Genomic DNA, 14,320 nt, shown 5'->3' with positions numbered 1-14,320 from the left:
TGTCAAAAAACTAAGAAAAAGAAGCTAAAACGAGGCAAAGACCTCAGCCAAAAGCCCACACAGCAAGAAAGGCTTCCTCTGGAGCCGGTGTCCTGAATTTGGACTTGTAGCCTCCTTAACTGTGAAAAAGTAAATTTCTTTTCATTAAAGCCACCTACTTGTGTTATTTTTGTTATAGTAGCACTAGAAAACTAAGACAGAATTAATGGCAAGAAATTGTCTCTCTGGCATGAGCAATTACAAAAAAAGACATCCTTAGCTGATGAGAACTCTATTGTACAGCTTAGAGTGTGTGCTGCACAACCCAACCAATTATCTCTTGCAACACTATCTCAGTCAGCCTCAGGCTTGAGGCAAATTCTAAGTACAGTTTAGCCCTATCGATCCAGTTAATATTAACTTCAGCACATTGTATGGGAGAGAACCAGCTCCTTGTCCTGCCTCTACTTAGAGTGAATCAGAACCCAAATTACAGAAAAGGAGAAAAAGATAAAAGACTTTATACTCTCAGAAAAAAATCAATATAAAATTTAAAGCAACCTTACCTCTCAAATGGAGTCACTCCATCTTTACCTGGTTTTGTTGTTGTTGTGTGCTGTGGAGTAAGAATCAACTCATAGCTTGCTCTCCGGCAGGTTTCAGAGGAAGTAAATCACAGAGAAGGAGATTGCCCAGCTTTCTTCTGTGGAGCAACTGGAATATTTGAACCTCCAGCCTTTGGGCTGGCAGAGCAACTCTTTACTCACTAGGCCATCAGAACTCCATTATCTGTCTAGTTTCCCAAATCAAGAAAGTGATGAGCCTTTCTGAAATACAATCATTTCCTGTCAAATGATTGTATTTCAGATAGGTCCTTTAGGCATCTCTTGCCTAAATCATTGCAAAAGGGACTTAAAGTCTCTGTTTATTCAGTCTTTTTCCATGTCCTTACCAATTTATTTTCAATGGAGAGTCCAGTGCAGTTGTGTTGAAAAGTAAGTCAGATTAATGCCCTTCCTTTGCTGAAAATTATCTCAATAACTCCTTAGTCCTTGACAGTAAAATTCCAAACATTTAAATGTTCTACTCATTTTCACACAGCTTCCATTCACCATCAACCCATGCACCATTATTCCATTAACTGTGTTGTCCTAGTCAATCTTCTCTAGATAAATTGTTATTGTTGATTTAAAAAAAATCATTAAGCATGCTTCTGCTTTGACACAATTTATTTCATTTTTTTTGAATGTCCTTCTTCCAGACAGCTTCATTTTCAACCTTGCACTTCTTATCATTCTTTCTTCTCATTGTAATACAGCATTTGCTAGTGGCTACATACTTTATTAGGGACTTCTGGTGGTAAATTTGGAATAAATTTCTGCTAACCCAAAGACTGTGTATCTCTGTTTTTCTTTTAATTTACTAGCAGCTGGAAACCCCATGGAAGATCACTAAATTAGAACATCACTTGAAATGAGTTAAGAGGGATGTTTGTTTTGGTTTTTTGGTTGTTTTGTTTTTGTGTTTTGTTTTGTTTTGTTTTGTTTTCCTCTCATTTCCCTAGTTGGTTTTTGCATGTAAAGAAAAAACCAAAGCCCAAAACCAAAAATTAAAATATTCCATGTATTGGGCACTTACTCCCCTGCATTAGAAGAGCACTAGCCAAGTTATTTAATGTCCATATGTCTCAAAGTCTTCACTTTGAAAATAAGGATAGTAATTGCAAAAAGGTCTTTGAATGCTTGTGATGGCACAAATCATCTGGCATATTGCTGGATCATAGTAAGAGAGGGTCATTGATAATAACCATGACAATAACGAATATGATTATTTGCAACAAAATTCAAGAACTATTAAGTTGGATTTTATCTTTTTAAATGTCACTTCTTTGTTTTGCACACTTTAATTTCAGAACAAAATAAACAAAACTCACAATACACAATACCCAACTTCATTCTTTGCATTGAGATCAGAGTTAGATTCTGCCTTAACACACAGAACAGGAACGAAAAACACTAGCTATAAGCAGATGGAGCCAGATGGGAGAGGCCAACTCAAGGCTGCTGTGGGAGCCACAGGGATGCTATACAGGGGCGAGGGGATGTTACAGTAGGAAATTGTAATCGACATCTTCCATGTGAGATGCATCCCCCTCACCCTCAAGTGCCGGGAGCTCCTCAGGAGCAGCAGCACTGGGTTCCTCAGCAGTCACCTCATCTTCATCAATGCCTAAGCCTAGCTTGATCATGCGGTAGATGCGGTTGGAGTCAGTCTGGGATCCTTAAGAAAAAAAAAAACAGAAGAGAGCAGTGTGGTTTCCAACAGCAGCATCACCAAGTCCTTAACAGCTTTGTCATTCTTGTCCGCCTCAGCCTTCTGTCTCAGTGTTCCAACAATTGGATGATCGCAGTTGATCTCCAGGTGCTTTTTAGCCATCATTGTCAATTTGTCCCCAAGTGCCTGTGCTTTCATGATCCGCTCCATACTGGCTGTCCAACCATATGTTCTAGTCACGATGCAGCAGGGTGATGATACAAGCCTATAGGAAATTGTCACCTTCTCGACCTTCTTATCCAAAATTTCCTTTATGAGTTTACAGAGCTTCTCAAACTTGACCTTGTTCTCCTTCATTTTCTTTTTCTCCTCTTCATCCTCAGGTAGTTCTAGGCCCTCCTTGGTGATGGAAACCAGGCTTTTCCCTTGAGTTTTTTCACACAGTACTCATCAATAGGTTCAGTCATACATACAACCTCAAAGATCCGCCTTTGCACTCATTCCACAAAAGAAGAGTTGGCCACCTGCTCTTTGCTCTCACCAGTGATGTAATAAATGGACTTCTTGGTCTCCTTCATGCGAGACACATATTCTGAGAGAGAGGTCACCTCATCTCCAGACTGGGAAGTGTGATAGCGAAGTAGCTCAGAAAGGCGACGCCAGTTAGTAGAATCTCCATGGATTTCATGCTTCAGCATTTTAGAGAATGCCTCACAGAATTTCTTGTACTTCTCCTTGTCTTCTGCCAACTCAGAGAAGAGCTCAGGCACTTTTTGACAATGTTTTGGTGGATGACCTTCAGGATTTTGCTCTGTTGCAGCATTTCATGAGAAATGTTGAGGGGCAGATCCTCTGCGTCAGTCACACTACGGATGAAGTTCAGATATTCTGGTATCAACTCATCAAAACTGTCCGTGATCAGCACATGGTGAACATAAAGTTTAGTGCTATTCTTTTTTTTTTCTTGTTCTCAAAGAGATCAAAGGGAGCCCGGTGAGCGATAAAGAGCAATGTCCTGAATTACAGCTGGCTCTTTACTGAGAAGTGCTTGACTACCAAGCGGGCTTCCCAGTCATTAATGAGACTCTTGTAGAACTCTCCATATTCCTCTTGTGTGATGTCATCAGGGTTTCTGGTCCACATGGGCTTAGTCTTGTTCAGTTCTTCCCGACCAATACACTTCTTCTTATTTTATTTTATTTTATTTTATTTTATTTTATTTTCTTGTCTCTACCAGTGTCATCCTCCTCATCTGAACCCACATCTTCTTATCTTGGGCTTCTCTTCATCATCCCTATCTTCCTCTTTCTCACCTTTCTCTCCTTCTGCCTCATCATGACTGATTTCCTTCTCTCGTTCTTTCTCCAGATAGAGGGTGATGGGGTAGCCTATGAACTGTGAGTGCTTCTTCACTACTTCTTTGACTCGTCTCTCTTCTAAGTACTCTGTCTGGTCTTCTTTAAGGTGCAAGATGACTTTAGTACCCCGACCAATGGGCTCACCATGGTCAGCACGAACTGTGAAGGAACCCCCTGGTGAAGCCTCCCAGGAATACTGCTCCTCATCGTTGTGTTTTGTGATCACTGCCATTATCTCTGCCACCAGACAGGCAGAATAACAGCCAACACCAAACTGACCAATCATGGCCATGTTTGCACTAGCCTGCAAAGCCTCCATAAATGCTTTGGTACCAGGTTTGGCAATTGTTCCCAAGTTATTTGTGAGATCAGTGTTGGTCATGCCTGTGTCCACAAGAGTCAAAGTACATTCCTGGGGATTAGGGATGATGTCAATTTTCAGCTCTTTTCCACTGTCCAGCTTGGAATGGTCTGTCAGGCTCTCATAGCAAATCTTGTCCAATGTATCAGAAGCACTAGAGATCAACTCTCTAAGGACAATTTCCTTGTTGAAATAGAAAGTATTGATGATAAAAGAGAGATAAATTGGGCAATTTCTGCCTGGAAGGCAAAGGTCTCCCCTTCCTCCTCTACATGGTGCACTTCCTCAGGCATCTTGAAGAAAAGTGTTCCAAGTACCAAAGAGGTGAGGTCAGGGTCTAAGACCAGGCCGCACCAGGCTTGCCAGGTGCCTGGAGGTGACTCAAAAGATGGATTTTATTTCTTAAAAAACACTCTCCCAAATTTACCAACACTATTCATTCAAATATTTAAAAAAAAATCTAGAGCTGCAATACCTAGAAGTTGAATAGTTGCAAAGGATTCAGTTCAAATATTATTAGGAGTATTTTGACATTCTGTCTCAGGAATACAATTCATCTATTTCAATATTGTGATTTCAGTGACTTCCTCATCTCAGTGCTTCACACTACACTTTGATTTTTTTTTGTCCTGGATGGTACAGATAGTTAAACTTGAATATTCAATGAAAGGCAGTCACAAAAAGGTTCCTCAGCTACTTGATTCTAAAACATTGCATCCTTGAGAAATCAACAAAACCGTTCTCTGCTGCCCTCAGAGGTGGAGTCACTTTAAATAAAAATGGAGACAAAGGCAGCTATCAACTATACATTTCCTATTTACTTCATAAAGCTCAAACTTACTGCTGTCAAGTTGATTAGGTGGTATTATTAAGTTCAGAATTATGCAAATATACAGTATATAGTTGTTAAGTAAAACTTAACATCCTGCTCTATCCTGTGCCTACTTTATTGTCTCTGACACACCTACCCACCCATTACTCCAGTTACTGAATCTATCCATCTCATTGAGGGTCTTCCTATCTTGTACTGTCCCTCCACCTTCCCAAACATGTTGTCCCTCTTTAAGGACTGTTCCCTCCTTGTAACATGTCCAAAGTATGTCAGATGACACTTCAGAATCTTTGCCTCCAAGGAGCAGCCCAGTTTCACATACTCCAGGATTAACCTGTTTGTTCTTCTAATAGTCCATGGTATATCCACGCTCTTCTCCAGCACTACAGCTCAAAGGCATCAATTCCCTTCCTATCATCCCTACTCATTTTTCAGCTCTCTGATGGATAGTAAGCAATTACAAAGACTATAGCCTGGATCAGGCACACCCTAGTTTCCGGACTGACATTCTTGCTCTTCAATACTCTGGAGAAGTCCCTGACAACTGACTTTCCCAAGGCAATTCTGGTACTCTCTGCTTTTAGCCAAGATCCATCAAACATTACCTATAATATCCTAGTACCACAGCCTTTTCTAAACCCAGCCTGCACATCTCACAGTTCTGTTGACATGTTGTACCAGTAGTTTTTGGATAATCTTCAGCAGAATCTTGCTTGCATGTGATATTAATGATATTGTTTGATAATTTCTGCACTCTGTCAGGTCATCTTTCTTTGGAATGAGAACAAATATCAATTTCTTGTCAATTGGCCAGATGGCTGTCCTTCAGATTTCTTGGCACAACTTACCAAGCACATACAGGTAGCATCTTTTTGTTGAAATATGTAAATTGGTATGCTGTCCATAATGGGAGTCTTGTTGTTTGTTGTGTTTTGTGGGTTTTTGGCCGTTTCTTTCTTTTACTTTTCTCATCATCATCACAGGCTCTTGCTCACAAAGTGTTTCATAAAATTCTTCTGTGTCAGCCTATTTCTTCTGGTATAGTGACTCTCTATAGTCCTTCCCTCTTCTTTTAATACTTCCTGCATCATTTAACATTCTGCCCATAACATCCTTAAGTATTGCCATTTGTGGCTTGAATTTGTATTTAAATTCATTCAGCTTGAGAAATGCTAAGCGAGTTCAGCTTTTTTGATTATCTGTCTCCAGCTCTTTGAACATTCCATTATAATACCTCACTTTGTCTTCCCAAGCTGCCCTTTGACATTTTCTGATCAGCTCCTTAGTTTCTTAATTTCTTCCTTTAGCTTTTCCTTCTCAGCATTCTAATGCAATATTCAGAGTCTCATCTGACATATATCTTGGGTTTTTCTTCCTCTTCTGCCTTTGTAATGACCTTTTGCATTCTTCATGGATGGTATTCTTGATATCTTCCCCCAGCTCATTTGGTCTCTGGTCATTGGTGTTCAAGGCTTCAAACCTATACCTGAGATCATTCTGAAATTTGAGTGGAGTATATTTAAGATCAATTTTTGGTTCCTGTGGAATTGATTTAATTTTGTTCAACTTCAGTGTGAACTTGCATATGAGTAGTTGGTAGTTTGTTCCAAAATCAGTACTTGGCCTGCTTTTCACAGCTGATATTGAACTTCTCCGGTGATTCTTTCCACAGATGTAATCTATTTAATTCCTATGCATATCATCAGGTGAAATCCATGTGTATAGGCTGTATTTGTATTTCTTATAAAATATATTTTCAATGTATAAATCATTGATTGTGCAGAATTCTATTATTCTATCTCTAGCCTCATTTCTGTCACCAAGTCCATGTTATCCAACTACTGATCCTTCTTTCCTTGTTCCCAACTTTTAAATTTCAGCCACCCATTATTGCCAAAGCATCTTGATTTCATGTTTTAACAATTTCTGACTGCAAAAGTTGGTAGAAGTCTTCTATTTCCTCCTCTTCGGCTCTAGTTGTCAGTGCATATATTTCAATGATAGTGGTATTCATTGGACTTCCTTGTATAAATGTGGCTATTATCCTGTCACTCACCACATTGTAGTTTATAAATACAAGGGATTTATAAATTACTTTTTTTAATTATGAAAGCAACTCTATTTTTTCCTCACCTTTTCATCCCCAACATAGTAAACCATATGATCATCTCATTCAAAATATCCCATGCCAAGCCATCTCACTTTGCCAATACCTAGCATGTCAATATTTATGCATTCCATTTATTTCTTAACAATGTCCAATTTTTTTTTTGGTATGTGAGGTGGTCTGCTTCTTCCGTGTCATTTCTGTGGTAGAGTTTTTTATGCATGAGGCCTCAGAAGGCCCTTGGTCTGATAACCTTGGCTCGGGAGCTCTCTGCTCCAGATGAGGGAAGTAAAGCTTACACTACCTGAATTTTTCTCTGGTCTTTTTACATGACTCAGTAAAAAACTTACTTCAGTTGTGGAGAGAGGTGGCCTGTGAATTAGTAGCCTTCTAGGATAAGCAACTCCCCTAGCTAGTCTGGGTCCAGAGGGTCCACAGCTCAAATACTGACTCTGGGAGTGGTAAGAATATGGCTTCACCTGTGATATTGGTGCTCCTGGCACAGGACAGCAATGTGAGAGCTGTGTGGTCTCCAGAGGGTAGGGCAGTGATCTCTAAGTGGTGGGGAAGTGGTCTCTGTGCAGTGGTGCAGTGGTCTAGTGCTCTGGGCAGGAACACGGTCTTGACCACACTGGAACTATAGGCTCTCAGTTTGGTAGGCATTGGTCTGCCACTGGTTACCTGAGCTGAGCTGCATCCTTGAGCAGACCACAGGGAAGCAGTGGTGCATAGATACTCTTGAATGATGCTATACCACACAGGCCTTGATGTCTTACAGCAGAGTGATGGTTTATGTTCTAAATACACCCTTTTATATAACATAGTTAACAAGGATAGTACTTTATAAGCTTAATCATAATTATACATCCTGGAGGAAAGAGTTGTTGGTTCTTGCGGCTTGTGCCCATAACTGAAAAACTTTGATGTCAATTGACAAGTCATAGTCTACAAACACAATGTTCTACATTCCATTTTGTTGAGCAGCAACTAGGGTCTTAAAACCTTACAAGAAGCTGCCTAGGTTGCAACTATTGATCTCTCACAATATACAACAAAAGAGAGACAAAAAACCAAAGATAAATTAATATAATTCATTCAAAGCATTTAGACCATGGTAACCTCAGTTTCTTTGACCTTAAGACAAGAAGGGATAGATGATGCCAAGCTGCAATTGATGGCCATCCTGAAATAGATAACAAAGATTTTGTATAGAGAGAGCTGGAGGGAGGTGGGTGATATTGTTGCATTTTATATGCCATTGAGTAGACTCTAACAGAGAACCTCTGTACAACAGCTTGAAACCCTGCTCTGTCTAAAGCCAATTTCCTTGTCTCTGATGCACCTACCTCCATAACCCTAGTCACTGAGTCCATCCATCTCAGCTGGGGTCTTTCTATCTTGTGCTGTTCCTCCACTCTTCCAAGCATGATGTCTCTTTCCAAGGACTGATCCTCCCTTGAAACATGCCCGAAGAATGTCAGATCGAGCTTAAAAATCCTTGACTCCAAGGGGTAATCTGGTTTCTCTCTCTACAGGATGGTTCTGATTGTCTATGGTATAGTCAATACTCTTCTCCAGCCCCGCAACTCAAAGGCATCGATTCTTCTTCCATCATTCTTAGTCATTGGCCAACTCTCTGATGCATAAAAAGTAATTGCGAAGAACATGGCCTGGATCAGGTGTACCTTAGTCTGTGGACTGGCATTATTGCCCTTCAGTACTCTGGCGAGGTCACTGACAGTGGATTTTCCCAATGTAATTTGTCTTTTTATTTCTTGGCTATTGGTACAAAGAGTGTTGATTATAGACCCAAGTCATAAAAGCACAAAAAGAAGACTAGGCTTGATGATCTCCCAGAGATCAGTGGTTGTTGTTGTTAGGTGCCAAACAGTCCAATAAGACTCATGGCAAAAATATTAGCAGCAGATCTGAACCTTGTCCTATCCTGCATCATCCTTATCATCCATGATGTCTGAAATTATGGTCATTGGTTATCTTTCAAGCTTGCAACAAAACTCATCTCTGTGGTTTAGCTTTCAGCTAAACAATAGACTGACCTATAAGATGAACAATAACACTGAGGAAGGACTCACTCCTTAAAATAATCAACAATATAAGGTCAAAAGAGCATCATTTGCCCAATGATAGAGTTCTGAAGGCAGGAAATAGTAAAAGAGAAGCATCAATGGAGATGAGAATTGTAGGGAAGAAGTGTGATTACATTGTCAGTATAGCAATTATTGTTTTAAAACAAAATACGTATTGTTGATTGAAAGCAATATATCTTCCGAACATTGTGTTGTTGCTGATAGTTGCCATCGACCCATAGCAACCCTATGAACAACAGATCTGAGCCCTATTCTATTCTGTGCCTTCTTCAAACTTCCTGACACACTAGAATCCATTGTGGCAGTCACAGTGTCAATCCACTTGGTTGAGAATGTTCCATTCCTTTGCCAACTTTCTGTCTTTCTGAGCATGATGTCCCTCTCCAAGGAACAGCCCCTCTTAGCAACATATCCAAAGTGTATGAGTTGAAGCTTTATCATCTTTGCCTCCAAAGAACACTCTGGCTGCACCTTCTCCAAGACATACTTGTTTGTTCTTTTGGCACTCTATGCTCTTATCTAACACCACAACTCAAAGGGATCAATTCTTCTGACATCCTTATTCATTGTCCAGCTCACCTATCATATCAAGTGATTGCAAAAATCATGTCCTGAATTAGACATGTTGCTGTTGTTAAGTGCCATCAAGTCACTTGTGACTCATAGCGACCCTATGTACAATAGCCCCAAACTCTGTTCTGTCCTGTGCCAATCTCACCGTCTCCAACACACCCATCCCAATTACCCCAGTCATTGAATCAATCCATCATCTAGAAAGCCTTCCTCTCCTGTGCCTGCCTCCACCCTCCCAAGCATGATGTCCTTCTCCAAGGACCGGTCTCTCCTTACCACATGACCAAAGTATGTCAGACAAAGCCTCAGAATCCTTGCCTCCAAGGAGCAGCCTGGTAACCCTCTCCAAGATAAATCTGTTTATTTTCTTAGCAGTCCTTGGTACCCTCAAAACTCTTCTTCAACACCAAAGCTCAAAGGCATCAATTCTCCTTCTATCCTGCTTGGTCATTGTCCAAATCTCTGATGCATAACATGTGATTGCAAAGACCATGGCCTGTATCAGACACACCTTAGTCTCCAGAGAGACACCATTGCTCTTCAGTACTTTGGAGAGGTCCCTAACATCTGACTTTCCCATGGCAATACACCTTTTCATTTCCTGGCTGCTGGTGCCAAGAGTGTGGAGCCAAGCAGACTAAAACTGTGAACAATCTCAATCTCTTCACCGTCCATCCTGATTCTGCCAATTGGTCCAGTGGTGAGAATCTTTGTCTTCTTGACATTGAGCCTTAATCCATATTGAAGGCTTCAGTCCTTACCCTCTGCAGCAAGTGCTTCAAGTCCTCTTCAGTTTCAGCAAACAGGGTTGTGTCCTCTGCGTAACGCTGATTGTTGATAGATCTTCCACCAATCCTGATGCTGCATTTCTCCTCATAGAGCCCAGCTTCCCAGATGATCCGTTCTGCATACAGGTTGAAAAGGTATGGAGACAGGACACATCCCTGGTGTACGCCCTTCCCAATTTTGAATCTTGCAGTGTTTCCATGCTCTGTTCTGATGACGGCCTCTTGATTAAAGTACAGGGTTCTCATTAGCATAATCAATGATGTTCCTCTAGCAGTCCTTGCTTTCAGCCAAGATCCATCTAACATTAGCTACAATATCCCTAGTACCACTACATACAATTCTAAATATTTACTTACACCAAAATGTTTTAAAAAATTCAGAAAGAAAGTTTTAAAATTAATATATTTAATATATTTACTTGGAACTAATATTTTGAGCTAGTGTTTTAAGGGGTAGATTAATAATTCATTGATATACTGCTTTTAAATCAGAGCATATTTTTTATTGTCCATTGTTATCTGGTCAATTTCCATTTATATCAATATCTCTTTAACACAATGAAAAAAATGTCAAATTTTCTGCAGTACTTACAGTCACTGATATAGCTGAGGTAATTTTTGCAACAAGTCGGTCAGTCCATCTCATTTAGAATCTTTCTCTTTTACTGACTTTCCATTTCCCAGGGATGATATCACCTCCAATACAATAATTCAAAGAAATCAATTTCTACTTATTTTGCCTCATTCATTATTCAGTGTATGCATGCACATTTTTGTTGTTATTGTTGTTATGTGCCATTGCATCACCTACGACTGATAGCAACCCTGTGTATATTATCTATATACATTAGTTCTGAATGCTACCCTATCCTGAGCCAATCTCCTTGTCTCTGATAGACCTAAACGTATTGTTCCAGTCACTGACTCATCCATACCTCTCCTGCCTTGTCCCTCTACCCTTCCAAGCATGGTGTCCTTCTCCAAGGACTGGTTCCTTCCTGGCATGTGCCCAAAGTATGTGGGACAGAATCTCAAAATCCTTGCCTCCAGGAAGCAAACTGGTTTCACCCACTCTAGGATAGATTCTATTTGTTTTCCTGGCAGTTTACGGTTTGTTCAACACCTTTTCTTGCACCACAACTCAAAGGCATTGACCCTTGTTCTATTATTCATAGTTATTGTCCAGCTTTCTGGCATAGCAAGTAATTGTGAAGACCATGGTCTGGATCAGGCACACTTTAGTGCCCAGACGTCGTTGCTCTTCAGTACTCTAAGTAAGGTCACTGAGAGCAGACTTTCCCAATGCAATTCATCTTTTGATTTCTTGACTACTGATGCCAAAAGTGTCAATTTTGCAGCCAAGAAAGCTTAAGTTATCAGCAATCTCAATCTATTCTCCATCCATTATAAAGCTGTCAATAGGACAAGTGGTGAGAATCTTTGTTTTCTTGATGTTGAGCTTCAATCCATGTTGAAGACAACAATCCTTGACCTTCTGCAGCAAATGCTTCTTGTCCTCTTCACTTTCAGCAAGCAACATGTGTTATCTGCATAATGCAGATTGTTGAGGAATCTTCCTACAATCCTCATGCCACATTCCTCCTCATAAATTGCTGCCTCCAGGATGATATGATCTGCATATAAATTAACAAGGTATCCCTGTGTTTTCAATATTTGAAGAGGCCTTTTACAATATGTCATTTGCTGGGCTACTGAGCATCAATATAATCTAAATAGCTCTATGGATTCCTTAGTTAATACACATGATTAATGTAATCAGTAGGGAGCTCTGGTAGTCTAGTTGTAAAAAGCTGTGCTGCAATCCTGAAGGCGTGTGGTTTGAATCCACCAGCTGCTCTGAGGAGAAAGATGGGCAACTCCTCCCATGTGTTTTACTGCCTCTGGGGGGGGGGGGAATGGAGGGTTAACTATGAGTAGGTTCTGACTCAATGGTACACAACAACAACAACAACAACAACAACAACAACAACAACAACTTGATCAGTTGTTAACCAAAATGTTGTTTAGTTTTTAACTCAAGGCACATTGGAAGAAAAGCCCATTGAACCAGCCACTTCTGAAAATTCAGCCAATTAACCCTCCCTGCAATTCTACTCTGAGTATTACAACTGTAATTCTATTCTGAAATGCTTGAGGACTCTGACTCGGCTGCTGGTCATCATTCTGAGTACCCAAGTACAGAAATCAATTTCCTCTAACAGAGGAGGACTCAAATTTGAGGAGTTGTTCTGATATACAAGTAAAAAGAAATCTTTGTTAGTAAAGCAGCCATCAGTCAGCTCTGACTCAATGGCTATGAGTTTGAAATGTTTATATTTTTTTTTCCTGAGCAAATAACTGGATGTAGAGATCCAGAACGATTGTGAATTTGGATGTTATCTTGCATGTAGGAGCACCCCAAAATTTGAGGTACCTGTCATAGTTGAGAAGACAAACCCTGCCTGATATCTGATATAGGTAAAACTACATATATATATATTTTTTTTAAAAAAAGCTTTATTTTAGTTACTTTACTTTGGTTTATTAACTTTGGAAGTTGTTTGGGAACATTACCTACTAATGCAGTTGTAAAGGACTTTGTAGAATTTGTATAATTTAGACAAATTGTGAGGATGGCACAGAGTATTGTCGGAAAGTGTTCCTTCATAGAGTCGTTGTGAGTAAGGAAATGTTCTCTCAGAAGGCTATCACAGTGAAGACTGCAGTAACTGTTTAAGGAATGTGTCAGGACAAGGGTTTGTAAATATTTACAAACCCTTAGAAATTATACATTAGAATATAGATTGTAAATCCTTTATTCAAGAAGTCATTTCGTAAAAAAAAAAAGTCATTTCGTTATATAACTCTGGTGGCCTAGTGGGAAGAAGCTGCACTGCAATCCCGAAGGCATGTGGTTCGAGGCCACCAGCTTCTCCATGGGAGAAGGAAGGGGAATATGCCCCTGTGCAATAAATTGTATCTGAAAACCCATCAGAGCATCAGCTATGGGTCAACTCTGACTCTACGGTACACAGTAACAACAACAAAATGTGAGTGCTCTCTAACACGAAGGTGTTCAGAGTGATTAAATGATGGCACTCTGGTTTAAATCAAAGCTTCCCTGTTGAATTAAATTTGTCATCCTTTTAAAAATAAAGCCTGGCAAACAACAGAAGGGACAAGAAAGAATACGAGTTATTTAAAAAATATTAGTCAATTATTTTCAATTTAGTCTTAAAAGGATGTTTGCACAGCAAACCTCAGGAAAAAAAAATGTTACATAACTTACTAAATTAACTACAAAAAATATATGCTAGAAAATAAATTAGTTAATTTTGTAAAATTTCAATTTACTGTTATCTTGTGAAATCTCAAACCTCCATGATTGTAGTTGTTGTTGTGGTTGTGTGCTCTCTGATCAGAATCAACTAACCAATGACCCTGCATCAGGCTTTCAGAGGCAATAAATCACATGCAAGGAGATTGTCCATCCTTCTATCAGGAGCAGCTGGTAGCTTTGAGCCATGAGCCTTTGAGATTCGAATGTGCTTTCTTACCACGAAGACACAGAGCTCCCTAAAAAAGATTGCCTTTCATTCAGCATGTCAAAGAATCTTGATACTCCAATTATTGCTGTCATGAGGTGTGATCCAGTCAACTATGAGTTATAGATAGCTATTTTATGAACCAATCAGAACCTTATCCTTTTCTGTACCATCCAAATGACCTCTGTCATGCTCAAACCTTTGCTATACACACTCTATCTCATTAAAGATCTTCCTCTCTTTCACTGACCCTAAACATTTTCCAGTATGATATGTTTTCCTATGGACTGGATCTTCCTATACCCCAATTAGAGCGGTTCTGTTCCTTTGATAAAATTGTCATAATTTTAATAACTACTTGGGTTATGCTTCTTGACACATACAATACTAACAAT

General features: G+C 39.7%; 1 pseudogene; it reads right to left on the bottom strand.

The window, feature by feature from the left end:
• Positions 1 to 2,083: 2,083 nt before the first annotated feature.
• On the bottom strand, positions 2,084 to 4,265 carry LOC102858541 (annotated as a pseudogene).
• Between the last annotated feature and the right edge of the window lie 10,055 nt (positions 4,266 to 14,320).

The sequence above is a fragment of the Elephantulus edwardii genome, unplaced genomic scaffold (genome assembly GCF_000299155.1).
Source record: "Elephantulus edwardii isolate Elephantulus edwardi_28Jun2011 unplaced genomic scaffold, EleEdw1.0 scaffold00010, whole genome shotgun sequence".
Taxonomy (NCBI): Eukaryota; Metazoa; Chordata; class Mammalia; order Macroscelidea; family Macroscelididae; genus Elephantulus; species Elephantulus edwardii.
The sequence above is the reverse complement of the archived record's forward strand: the minus strand, read 5'-3'. Positions and strand labels throughout refer to the sequence as shown.